This window comes from Pezoporus flaviventris, unplaced genomic scaffold (assembly GCF_033815535.1).
Source record: "Pezoporus flaviventris isolate CSIRO_AGI_PZ_B2104156 unplaced genomic scaffold, CSIRO_AGI_Pfla_v1 ptg000002l, whole genome shotgun sequence".
Classification (NCBI taxonomy): domain Eukaryota; kingdom Metazoa; phylum Chordata; class Aves; order Psittaciformes; family Psittacidae; genus Pezoporus; species Pezoporus flaviventris.
Window position 1 is genome coordinate 10,574,326 of NW_026892550.1, and position 12,575 is coordinate 10,586,900.

Below are 12,575 nucleotides of genomic sequence, written 5' to 3' on the forward strand. Positions count from 1 at the left end.
AGAGGCCGTCCGGCCCCGGCGGGGTCAGCCGCTGAATACGGTAGCGGAGGGGGCCGCCCTCGCTTTGCCCGCCGGCGGTGCTGGGCGTGAGGCGGAGGGAGTGTCACCGAGAGGTTAGCTTCGTCCTTAGCGCGTCTGCGGGTAAAGGACAATCGTGCCTGTCAGGGCGGTGAGAGCGAGCTCCCCCGCAGAGGGGGGCACTGCGAGTGCGGGACCCGGCGCTCGTTCGTGTCACTTGAAGGTAAATGCGTATTGCAGAGCTCTGCAGCCCCAGTGAGGGGAGGGGACATCCGTCTTATGATCTCGTCTGTCCCGAGGCGAAACGAAAGTGATTCGTGTTCACAGTCTGCTATAACCCAAGGCAAGCGACGTGCTCATTCTGCAGTCTGGCAGGTGAGCCGCATGTGGAGCAGAGCCCGCTGTAGGTGATGCAACAAGTGACTGGGATGATGGCAGCTCTGGAGACGAAGAGGCAGGCGGGCGCTTGGCGTTTATGCCTCAAACCAAACCAATCTCTTCTCACGGATGACAGCATGAGCAGCCCCTCACTGCGGTTTGTTCCAGTTGTCAGATCCAAACGCACTCCATCTCTCTTTTTCCGAGGTCAATGGTCTGTGATGTTTAGAGGCCCAGGTTCCCTTCCTGGCTGCGGCATAAAGAAAGTCACTTCTCTGACTATGGATCATCTTGTCGATCTCATTTATTTCTCTCATCAGTGTTCTGTTCTGAGTAAATAAAGTGTAAAATAAGCTTGTCTGACTCTAGTAACATTTCATAAATCATACATGGATGTGTTAAGTAGGAAAAAAAATCTCATTTTATATAGAAATTGCACCTGTAAGTTGAATTACAGGGGTTTCTCAGAAAACAAGAAGTACTTTATTTAATTTTGGCAATACCCTTGTCTTCTACAAGCAAGTGTTCTTGAGCAAACAGATGAATAACCCATGGATGGATGGGTGTAATTCATTCATTTGTATGTGAAGCCAGAGTCATTCAGAATCCAAATGACATCAAAAGTCCAAGTGATGATCAGAAGTATATTTGACAGAATACCACAGGGAGCCAAAATAACACAGCAAATGGTTTAACAAATTGACTGGCGACATCCTTTCATCTCCAGCTTCTGTGATTTTATATTTGAGCCCTTCTGTTGGCTGAAAATAGTCAAAAGCAAAGGACGATTGTGCATTAAGAGTGTGCCTGAGGAAGTATCAGGTTAAGATGAATGGATGTAAATTCCCCAGTTGATTGCTCTGGCCCTTTTTTTAGTTATTTGAGAGTATTCAGGGGTACTCTGTTTTAGTGTCTCTTGTGGAGAAAAGGAAAATTTTGAATAGCCTGTCCACAGCGTAGGTTATTCTTGTTTTGGCACTGTGCATTTCTTTAATGGCAATCTGCCTTTTATGAACTTGCACTAACTAGGCATAATCTTGCCCATTTCTCTAGATTTATGGAAAAAAATGCACATAGCATGTCTGTTAAGCAGATAGGCACTGCACTGAGTTGCCACTCAGTACTACTACAAATACTTGGCTTAACATTTTTAATCTTAAGTGCATTTCACCCCATATAATATGATGAAGCAGAGAAAAAGATAGATGTTTGTGTGTGCGTGTGCATATACGTGCACGCAATATCTGTGACTAAAAAGTGTCCTTATTTGCCAGTCAAGTGAAATGGGCAGCTAAGAGGATTTCATTTCTGATATCAAATAAGCAACTGAAGCCTGCTACTGATGATTTTAGAAGAATGAGGTAACTTGGTAAGGAAATGGCATGCTTCCTGGTGAGAAGTTGCTGCCTTAAGGATGCAAAAAAGTATATATATATATAAATGTAAAGAATACTTGAAAATAAATGTGTCTTCAAAACTAGCACCCCTCTTTCCTCCAGGGCTTGTGCTGTAGGTCATTTTGCCATGGTTATGCAGGGGACTGTAAATTTGGGGAAAGGGCTGTGCTCCTCTCTACTTCTACAGAGTAACTCAAGTTCAAGGTGCTTAACAAATAGCGCACATCCTTGCTGAAGGCACTTAAGTGTCATGGCCAGCAATCTTTATTTAATGTAAGTGATCTCTGAGGAAACACAATAGCTCCATGTGTGTTTTGACTGGTACACAGGCAGCAGAAAAAGCAGCCAAAGCATGGAATTGATGACCTAATGGCCAGTCTCATTAAGTCAGATTGTACCCTGATTTACTTACTCTGAAACCTTAATGGTCTCAGTGAGGTTAGAGCTCAACTGTGTGTATCATCAGCCTAACTATGAAAGCAGAAAATTTGCACTACCATCAAGCAGGTGAAGTTCTTCCTAATGAACTACTGGAGGAAAAAGAAAAAAAAGGAAGTAGTGCTAAGCTTCTGTCTGCCAGCACTTGGTCCAGGAAACGGTGCAGAAGTCTTCCTTAAATAATAGTAGGTCTGTAGCTCACAAAAGCTGGAGAAAGACCAATTGCATGGCACACTGTTGTGATCTGACCTGACAACACATGCCAAGGTCTCATTTTGTAGCAGAAGTATGAAGAATAAAGTCACATGCTCTCTACATATGGCAATGAAGGAAATACTGTAAAATGGGAAGTGCCATAGGGCCAGACTTTGGATTAAGTACAGGCAAAAGCCCTAGAAATTACAGGTTTTTTTTTCCTGCAAAATACTTTCTCTAAAAATGAGGACAAAAATTGTGACCATTAACCTATTATCTGTGATTTGATGATGCTTTATCCAGGTTGGCCACGTGTCTTTTTCTTTGTGGGTTGTAGTTTATTGACTCAATCAACTGAAATGGCTCTTCTGGAGCCATTACAATTCGTTATATTAGTGCAGCTGAAAACACTTCAACATACCATGTGTCACGCTTTGTCAAGTTAACAGTTGATGTTTCCAAATCAGGATTAGGAACAGTGCTGATGCAGTGCAATGCAGCAATTGCTTGTGCAACATAAGCATTCATGAAAAGGGACAAATGCTGCTGAAGTAAAGAAGCACTACCTATCGTTGTTTGCCAGGTGTCCCAGCAGTTTATTTACCCTGACACATCAAATGGTCTATCCCTTCAGTATCTGAGGTTATTTACAACAGCCAAAGGAAAAAAAAACATTCTTACATGAATGCTCATGAACCAATAATCTTCAGAAATTATATTGTTAGTCAACAATAGGGAAACAGCAAGTGATGCACCAAAGGAGGTGGAAGAAATGCATGGCAAAGTCAGACAGGTAGAGCCAGCTCCATGGCTACTAGTACATGATACTGCCCTGAGTTCATCTCACCAGAAGGTACTAAGGTTTGCATAGCCCCTTTAGTCCATCCTTCTGCCCAGTAGATCCACGCTGGTACAACAACAAAGCTAAAACTGAACTTCCTCTTTAGGATTTCATTTTCTGATTTCCATATTTGCTAGGCTTATGTATGAGTAGCTCCAGAATTACTGCATTCATGCCAAAATGGAAAATGGATAAATGGATAGTGAACCTGTGCATGAACAAAAGTGATACCCTGTTGATGATAGAAAACAGCAATATGAAAAATTGTGATTTACATATACTGCCAAATTTGTAGAATTGCTGAATGGAAATAAAGGTATTGATGTTGAAGAATGTATACCTGTTACTTCCAAAATCACTGAAAAGGAGGAGATTGAATTCTTTGGGGAAAATTGAGAAATGGTCCCTGGAAAGCTGTGAAATACTTTAAAATGTCAAACAATTCTTCTAGCCTGGCTTCCTAATGTTAATCATCCTGAATATATATGTAAACATCCGAACAAGATTTTTTTCAGAAAGAAAATACTGTGCACATTGGAATAACACTGAGACAGAGGAGGTTCTAAGCGCTCAGATTCTCAAGAGCAGCCTTTCTCAAATGGTGAAGCAAACATCAGTGATATACCCACATGAGATACAGCATCACAGAAGCCAGAAGGATTGCTCTGAGAGTCAGTACTCTGAGCTTGCCGATGCAGCAGAAGGGAGAAATTCTGCTGCAAGGCAGATCATGTGCCATACCTCCTCACACCGTCTGTACACCTGCAGATTCATCTCTTGGTGAAGAGAAGGTGCCAAAACACAGCAGGGCAGATGAGTGTTCTGGGTCTGGGGGAGAAAGGGAGAGGCAGTACTGACAGATGAGTTGTTCTCTGTGCCTCTTGCTATTCCCAGCTACCAACCTGACACTTTGCTAAGTTGGAGCGGAAAGGTGACAGTCATGATGATGAGGAGGCAGAGCTCTGGCAGAGGGATCTGAGGAGTCAGCAGTGATGGGATAAACTTAAAGGCAAGGAAGCACTGCTTTAGGGGTGAAATGAGGTTGGTCTTTTACTGATCTCTTCCCAGGTTAATCCTGCTTATGATTTAAACAGTCATTTAAATGGCTGAAGTTATCTGATTTAGGAAAGCACAGTAATGTTTGGGCTATTATACAAATGGGTTTTAAACAGCATCTAAGTAACACAAGGTCATGCAGATATCCAAAAGATCCTCTATTAATTTAGAGTATTAGTGTTAAATTTAAAGGATAAGATCAACTTCAGCAGAAGATTGACTTAACCACCAAACCATTTATTTAAAACAAGAAATACATAAACAAACCTTTCACCAGGAATGTAGGATGTGATCCTAGACTTCTCTTTGGCCTTGAACCACCTCCGATTAATTGGTTTGGAGCCAAAGGAGGTGTGTAGTGTAACATCACAATTTATATTTAGGAAAACTCATTAGAAATGAAAAAGTTATGTAACTCCTCAGAGAAAGCAAAAGAAATATAGGACAACTTAAACACTGCAGTTAAATTATTTTAACAACAGGGTGGCTTTAAAAAAAAAACTGTTAGGACAAAATCCTACATAGCACGGGGAAGAAAAGCTTTTACATCTTACTGTAATTAGAAACTCATCAAGTTAATGGGGCAATTTTTCAAAAGCTGCCATTTAAGTTTTTGCACATGTCATTGATCTTGATGTATTTCAGTTTGCAAATAGAACTTGTCGAGGAGGGAAAAAAAAGCCATCAGGCTGTTTCTAATGTACATGTAAATTCAAAGCTCTGTATCTTTGTGGCTGTGCTTTTTCATTCTATTTGTACTCGTAATAGAATTGTAACAAGATTTCACTTTCACTTCAGTATCCAATGACTGAGATTGCCAAAAGCACCAAGTGAGTTTGGGGTCTCTTAGTCTTTAGCAGGGAAACGGGAAAGCATCAAGAAAGCTAAAGGAAGGGAGCCAGCTAGTCAAAGTCCACTCTTAATCAGAGCACTTAAAATCTGAGGCACGGGAAATTAATGATCACTTTTGATAATTGTTTAATATTTAAATATATGATGAGAAGAAATGCTGAAATGAATGGAAAGAGATGCAGGAAAACGGGATTTTTTTCCCAAAACAGCTGCGTGACAAAGGAACCTTAATCTGTAAGGATTTCATTTATTGGCTATGGCAGTTCTCATATTGTTTTGTGGCTCTTAAAGATGCTTCTTATTTACAAAGATATCTAAATGTCAAAAGACAAAGACAAGGGGGGATGTACAAACATCTGCTCACTCCAGATGACTAATAAGTGAAAATAAGAGGGAGCCTGCAAAGCAAGTCATGAACGAGCCAGTTACCTTTACTGAAATCATGAATTATGCCTGTTAGGGAGTAATGAATTATTAGAATTAGGTGCTTAGACTGCAACAGGTTTTCCATGTAATTTTTTTTTAAATAAAGCTTTGAATATATCACACTGAAAAACAGAACTGCAAACAGAGATGTTACTGAACAGCAAGGTTCAGTGCTTACTATTATATTTTTCAGGGTAGCTGGATCAAGGCAATAAAGTGAATAGAATTGAATGGAAAAGAATTGAGTAATTTCATTTGGAAGGAACCTGCAGTGATCATCTAGTCCAACTGCCTGACCACTTCAGCACTTACCAAAAGTTAAAGCATGTTATTAAGGGCATTGTCCAGGTGCCTCTTCAGCACTGACAGGCTTGGGGCATTGACCACCTCTCTAGGAAGCCTGTTCCAGTGTTTGACCACTCTCTCAGTAAAGAAGTGCTTCCAAAAGTCCTGTCTGAACCTCCACGGCACAGCTCTGAGCCATTTCCACATAAAACAGAGTAACTCAATGAATGAAGTAGAACCGTATAACTAACCGGTATCAGAAGGGTACTCTTGACTTACAAATGTATTGCTATTAACGTAAAATATTATTAGTTTTATATTCTGGATGGAAAGGGTTTTACATGCCCAACTCCTCCCTGCTACTAAGGACCATAAAAGCAAAACCTCATTCATAGCTTATGTGCACTGCATATCACACACTCTTTTGTAGGATTAGAGCTTTATCATGGCTTTAAAACAGCAGAGTTTTTCCTATCCTGTAACCCATTTTGCATTCCTTTAAACTGACAATCTGTGCAAGAGAAGATACTTTGAAAAACGAAGACAAAAAGATGTAGCAAGCAGTATCAGTAGTAACTTCAAAGCAGTAGCGTTAACCCTGCAGGATCTGATTGCCACAGGAATAATTCCTTTTCTGCTAGCTGAAAAAAAGCGAAACCAAGACCAGCTACTTCCAGCCAGCACAGATGTTGACTAGAACAGAATTGCTGGTACTTCACAGCAAGAGATCTAAGAACTTAAAAACTATTTTTATTCTGTAAATTATGCAGCATTGCCACCACTATATTTGAATTACTTATGTGCTTCAGGAAGCTGAGACTGAGGGCATTAAGCACCCTAGATGCTAAGAAATCTAAACCCAGTACTTACGAATTCTAAATCAATCACATCTCTAAATGTGGTGCACATTTGCAACAGAATCAGTCAAAATGAAAAAGCAGTGAAAAATAGAAAATACAAATTACAAGAAAGGAACAATTCCAGAAAGACAGGCTTCCCACTGAGTACTGAAGTACAGCAGCTGCAGAAATCTGCCAAACACATTCAGGACTCTCCCTAAATCGCGTTCTTGAATCAACATCTTCAATCAGAACTGGCAGTAAAGACATCCAGTTGCCCTGTGGGAACAGAAGGGGAGTGAGAGCTCCTTGAATGCTTGGCTAAGGGCAGGATGTGGACAGCAAATGTGAGATTCCTTTGCCTGAGGAGAATAGGAGCAACTGTACCAAGCAGCTTCCAAAAACACTTTACATCTTCAAAGCACTGGACCATGATGAGCTAACAATTCCCTGCTCCATTTCCCATTATAGACAAATCTGAATTCCAAAACTGAGCAAATCAGGCCGGAGGCTTGAGAGACAGAAAAGGTCAATGTTTTCAGAAGTGTTGTGATGGCCAAGCTAATTCACAGTAGGAGTTTAGTGGCAATCTCCAGGTTATAATCCCTACAAAAGAGTTCAAAGAGGTGTGTTTTAATACCTTCCCAACTGCCTGACTGCATTTTGCTCAGCTGAACTCTATCTAACTGGCTTATGACAAAAAAAGAATTTGCAGATAGTCATAAGGTCATAAAGCAACAGCTCAACAGACACAGTGGAGCAAGTGGATATTTCTGTTGTTTCCCAGTAGTCTGTTCTTGTTTCCATCTATCTCAAATCATTGTACATAGATGACGACTACTAGAATGTCAAAAAGGGCCGCTGCATAAGGAAATATTCATCAAAGACAAGGAAGAATCTATCACTTCTACTGAAGGAAGACATCAGCCATTCAAGCACTATCTTATCTGTGCTGCAAATCTAGTCCTACTGTGCAGCTATGGATGTTATAAAACATTCTAGAAGTAGCAGCAGCAGGGGCTGGCTGCTTCTCCCCACTGCCTGGGAATAACATTTAATCCATATTAAAATTCTTCCTCACATTTGGGGAAAATTACACTTACGTCAAACATAAATAATGATAACTGACTGCAAATGGATAGCAAATATGGTTCATGTGTTCCTCAGTAGTCTAACCAATGCAATATATATTTTATACACAAACTCTAAAGAGCACCAATGTCCAGCTCTGCTGGAAACTGAAGGCCAACTTTTAAAGACATTTTTACATGTCTGTGGGTACCTGTATGTCAGTAGGTACAGGAGGGTGTCTTTTTGAGTGATATGGCAATACCAGTTGTAGTGATAACAACCCTCACCACAAATGGGAAAGTGATGAAATGTAGTTGGGTTGTAAAGCTAAAGCACTAACAAAATCATACTTTTTCACTCATAACGCTTCCTTTACTGCTGCCAGACCTGTAAGTAGGTTTAAAACCAATGGTAATGTTTGACCTGCATCTATTACTAATATGTACACTTTCAGATTCTTTTTGTGTTGATTTTCAAACTATTGTCCTCCCATGCTGGGGAGAGTATAGCTAAGCAATGTCAATTGTACCGTTTCCAAACACTTAGTTATTCTGAACACAGTTTCTTACTGTTTATGCAGTTCCTCTGATCCCTGCCCTTTCAGTTTCACTATAATGCTTTCAGGTCCTTGCCAGAAGTTGAAGTCAAGACATTTGGTCTTCAGGGAGAATTAGTGGGGAATGACTTCCTAAGTTAGGAGGTGAGTTGGCAGGTAGGCATCATACAATCAATGAATGGCAAAAGGTGGTTACCAGTAAGTTCAAAATAGTAGTGTTAAGGCTACTTAATGTGCCGAGCATCCTTTTACATTAAGTAAAAGGAGTAATTTAGTGTTTCTTTAGAAAACAGTATCAGGAAACAGTAAGAGGGCCCCAGAGCCAATGGAATGTTGCCAAGCGACCCACTGTGTGAATGCTAGGGAGCTGGCTCACTTTGTGCAACAACCTGCAGCAAAGGGAACAGTTGTGAAGCATTAAGACATAAGGTAGGAGCACGTGTTCATGGCAGAGCACCTTATAAAACTAATTATATTTCTATCATGTATCGCAATATCCACAGGACTGGATCACAGACATGTTCTGGCTGTTGCTGGCAGTGTCATCTCCAGCTTTGTTCGGACGAGAACGCCTAAGGGTAAGAAATAATTTCGTTACAGTTTGTTAAAGATGTAGATAGCAAACCGGGTAACACGTTATCGCTTCTAACATAAAGGAGTGAGGTTATCACTGCTGATAGAGCCACAGTCTGATTACCTGGGATATGCAGTAAGAAAGCACTTGGGGTGCAAGAACAGGCTCTCAGGAGCCGCAGTGGAGCAGTTCAGCCACGAGCCATACCCTTCGTAACTCGGGCTTTCACTGCCACCCGGTGGACAAATGGGTTTACACCGCCGAGTTACTCTCAATCCGATTTAGTAGTGCTGACGCATCAGAAAGAAATTTGGCCCAGTGGATTTATGGGGCAAAATAAATTGCTTAAATTCATGGAGGAATAAGGGAGACATGAAGAAACCTATTACTCCAAACAAACCACACAGTCAGAAATCACGTGGGTGTATCCTAATGCATCAGGAATGTTACTTAAACATAGCTACAGGTATTTTGAAATGCTTTTTGTCTTCTGATTTCTAGGCACTTACAATATGTCAGGCTTTTCTTGTAATACCCTCTTGCAATACCTAAGAGGCTAAGCCCTCTTAATAGTAGGTTTTACCTAATCACATCTTCAGAGGAAAGAACTTTTGAGAACAGCAGATAGCACAAATGGCATAGTTGAGCTGCTGAATAGTGGTAATGTTAACGGTGGTTGACAAAGCTTCCTTGTTTGTAGCAAAGCTTTCCAAAGTGGTAACTCTTTGATGATTCCACTACTGCCAGGTTACTAACAAGGACAAAATGACATATTCAGGACAGTCAGAGCACTTGAGATGCTCATCCATATTGCAGTCCACATATGACAGGACTCCTCATCAGAAATACATTGCACAATATCATTCTATGTCCTAGACTTTGATTATTATTTAGCATTTTGTCACACTAAGCACTTAAAAAATACAAAAGGGTGTGACATGAAAGCAGCAGGAAAGAAAAAACAATGTTCCAGATGCAAACATAAAGTGCATCTGGAACATAAATAGTGTTTGTCTAACACCTGCATTAGGTGTTAGATGCTTTTGAATGAATGCATTCATTCAAAAGCATCCTTTAGGGTTATGGCTTCTAGGCTTTGGAAATATCAAAACTCAGTCCTAAGTATTTAAAAGCCTTAAAAGTTATTCCCAGCTGGGCGCAACTAGGATTCCTGTTTTTCCCATGTGCCAATGTAATCATTTGGATCCAGAGCTCAACAACTTAATATTCCTGACAAATACTCAGATTACCAGAAGAGTCACTTACTAGCCAGCAGAGGAACAAAATACACTTTTCTTCCTATTTGGTTTGTTACTGGATTGTTCCAAAGGCCTCCTACGCACTTAGTAAAGATCCTTGGTGCCCTAAGGCCCCAGCGGGCATCCTTCTGCCAAATGAAGAGATGAGAAAAGCTTTTAAGATCAAAACCTTTTTGGTCAGTGTCCCTTTTCTGGTAGATTTGAAACTCATGATTACAAGACAAATAATTTATTAGGCTCCATGATTATGTTTTCTATTTTAAGCTGTAAAACAACTGCTCTAAAGCAAACATGGCATAATCTGAATCTACTTCACTGTAACAGCACCTGAACTAAGCTTTGGCAGGGATTTTCTTTTTGTATGCTTAATTCCTAAACTCAGAGTGAGGTTTGAGTTTGAGAGGGTGCAGACTACAATGGGTGAAACCAAAGGCAACATTTAGTGAATCTTAATGAAGTAAAATTCTCGAGCTTCAGGCAACTTCACATCTTCTGTCAGTCACACAGAAGATCTGCATTACATGAGAAATTGATGTAACATTGTGATAATCTCACAAATACAAAAGGTTGTACTTTCCAGTGCCTGATTCCCCTGTGACCCAGCCTGTAAAATCCTGATTATGAAAGGTTTTGGGAAATGAAGAGAGTGCATGGAAAAACAGCACAAATCGTTTGCTTAACAGCATTTGCTTTTAGAGCACGTCCAGAAGTGTTAAAAATATGCTTCAGATGACAGGAGTGATTCATGACTAGACAGTTGCTGAGAGAGACATCACCAACAAGGAGAGAGAGGGAGAGAGGTTTGACATGCAAATTACTTGGAGAAAAAAGAAATTAAATACCTTTTCTTCTGAGCTTTAGAAGTTAGGAATTATTTTAATGACTTTTGAATTGAAACAAAGTTGTTGCATCTCCTGAAGCTGTCAGAACTTCAGTGCCCCTCAGACCCATTCCACAGGTGGCAGTTGTTGCTCTGCTGATGTGATGACTGTCTGCTGTCGCTTTCTGGGTAGGAAAAGGCAACGTTCTTTTGTGCATTTGGTGTTTTGCAATAATAAGAGACTGACTGTTGAATATCTTGTCAAGGCTTAGCGTCATAAATAATGCAGTTCTCACATAGGTGTCAATCTTCAGACAGAAACACCATAAAGCTGGTTGGAAGTCTCTGCTTAACAAGTAGAAGGAATACTTTCCCCATTCTTGATCCATGGAACAAATTCAGAAAGTGATTGATAGAAAACCAAAAGCTAAAAGTAACGACGGAACCATTTAACACTTGAGTTTGATGTTCTACTGGTCTCTGGTGTTCCCCATCTGAAAAATATCCTGACAGAGGTGCTCACCTCTGATCTCTACCTGCACTCCCACTGCTTTTGCCTATCTATTTAGCACGGATCCAGTAGCATAGCCCTCAGCCTGTGGATACAGGACTTTATACTGCAACAGCAATCTTCATTGACGGCCTGCTTTGATATTGCTAATGTGAAATATATTTACAGTGGTATGATGTTTCCTGGAAACTCAGACTTCAATTTCGGTGTTTGTCCAAACTAGTCAGACTTAACCCTGGCCTTTTTGTGACTCCAAATACACACGCCTCCTGGATGATTTAATGCTTATGGTTCCCTTGTATAGTTTTTCCCTGAAATACCGTGCCTTACTTTTTGTGCATGGCAGTGAAAGTGCAGAGGGCCTTTATTCTGAAGTGGAAATAAACCACAGTAAAAGCAGCCAGAACTCTCTGTACTTAAATGTACAAATTTTCAGCCACTTCTAAAATAAGCATGTCATACATTCATCTATTTGCATTGAAAAAGCTAAGCTGATTTTAGACAACCAATGTGATTAAATCATAGGCAAATTTGTGTCGACCACCCCCTTTTGAGAAGGGGCTTTTTTAGCTTGCTTTGTTTCTCCAGAATACAGATTATCTATTTGAAATACGTCAACTGAATGGACTTCCCATTGAGGTTAGTGTATTCTAGCATTGTAATAAAGGTTATGAAAAGATGTCCGAGCACCAGCTGGCCTTCCTTTGATCCTCTCCATTCTTGTGATGATACATTTTCACACTTAAGATGATTCCCTTCTACCTCAAAGGCTGAGAGCTGCTTTGGTCCTTACAAATATTAACTGCAATCACAATGACCTATCTTTCTGGTTCCAGTCATCTGTTTAATATAGAGTGGAAGGTCAGAACTACATTAAAAGGGCCTGAAAGGCTTTATTTCAGTATACTGTCCCCTGCAGAGCTTCACAAAAAGCTGGCAGACTTGTAGTTCATGCATGCACGCTCCTCAGCACCGCATTGTGCAGCTGTATTAATGGGCTTTTGTAACCTTCCAGGAAAAATTCCCTCACCAAGAGAACAAAACTGTTGTCAGACCTGA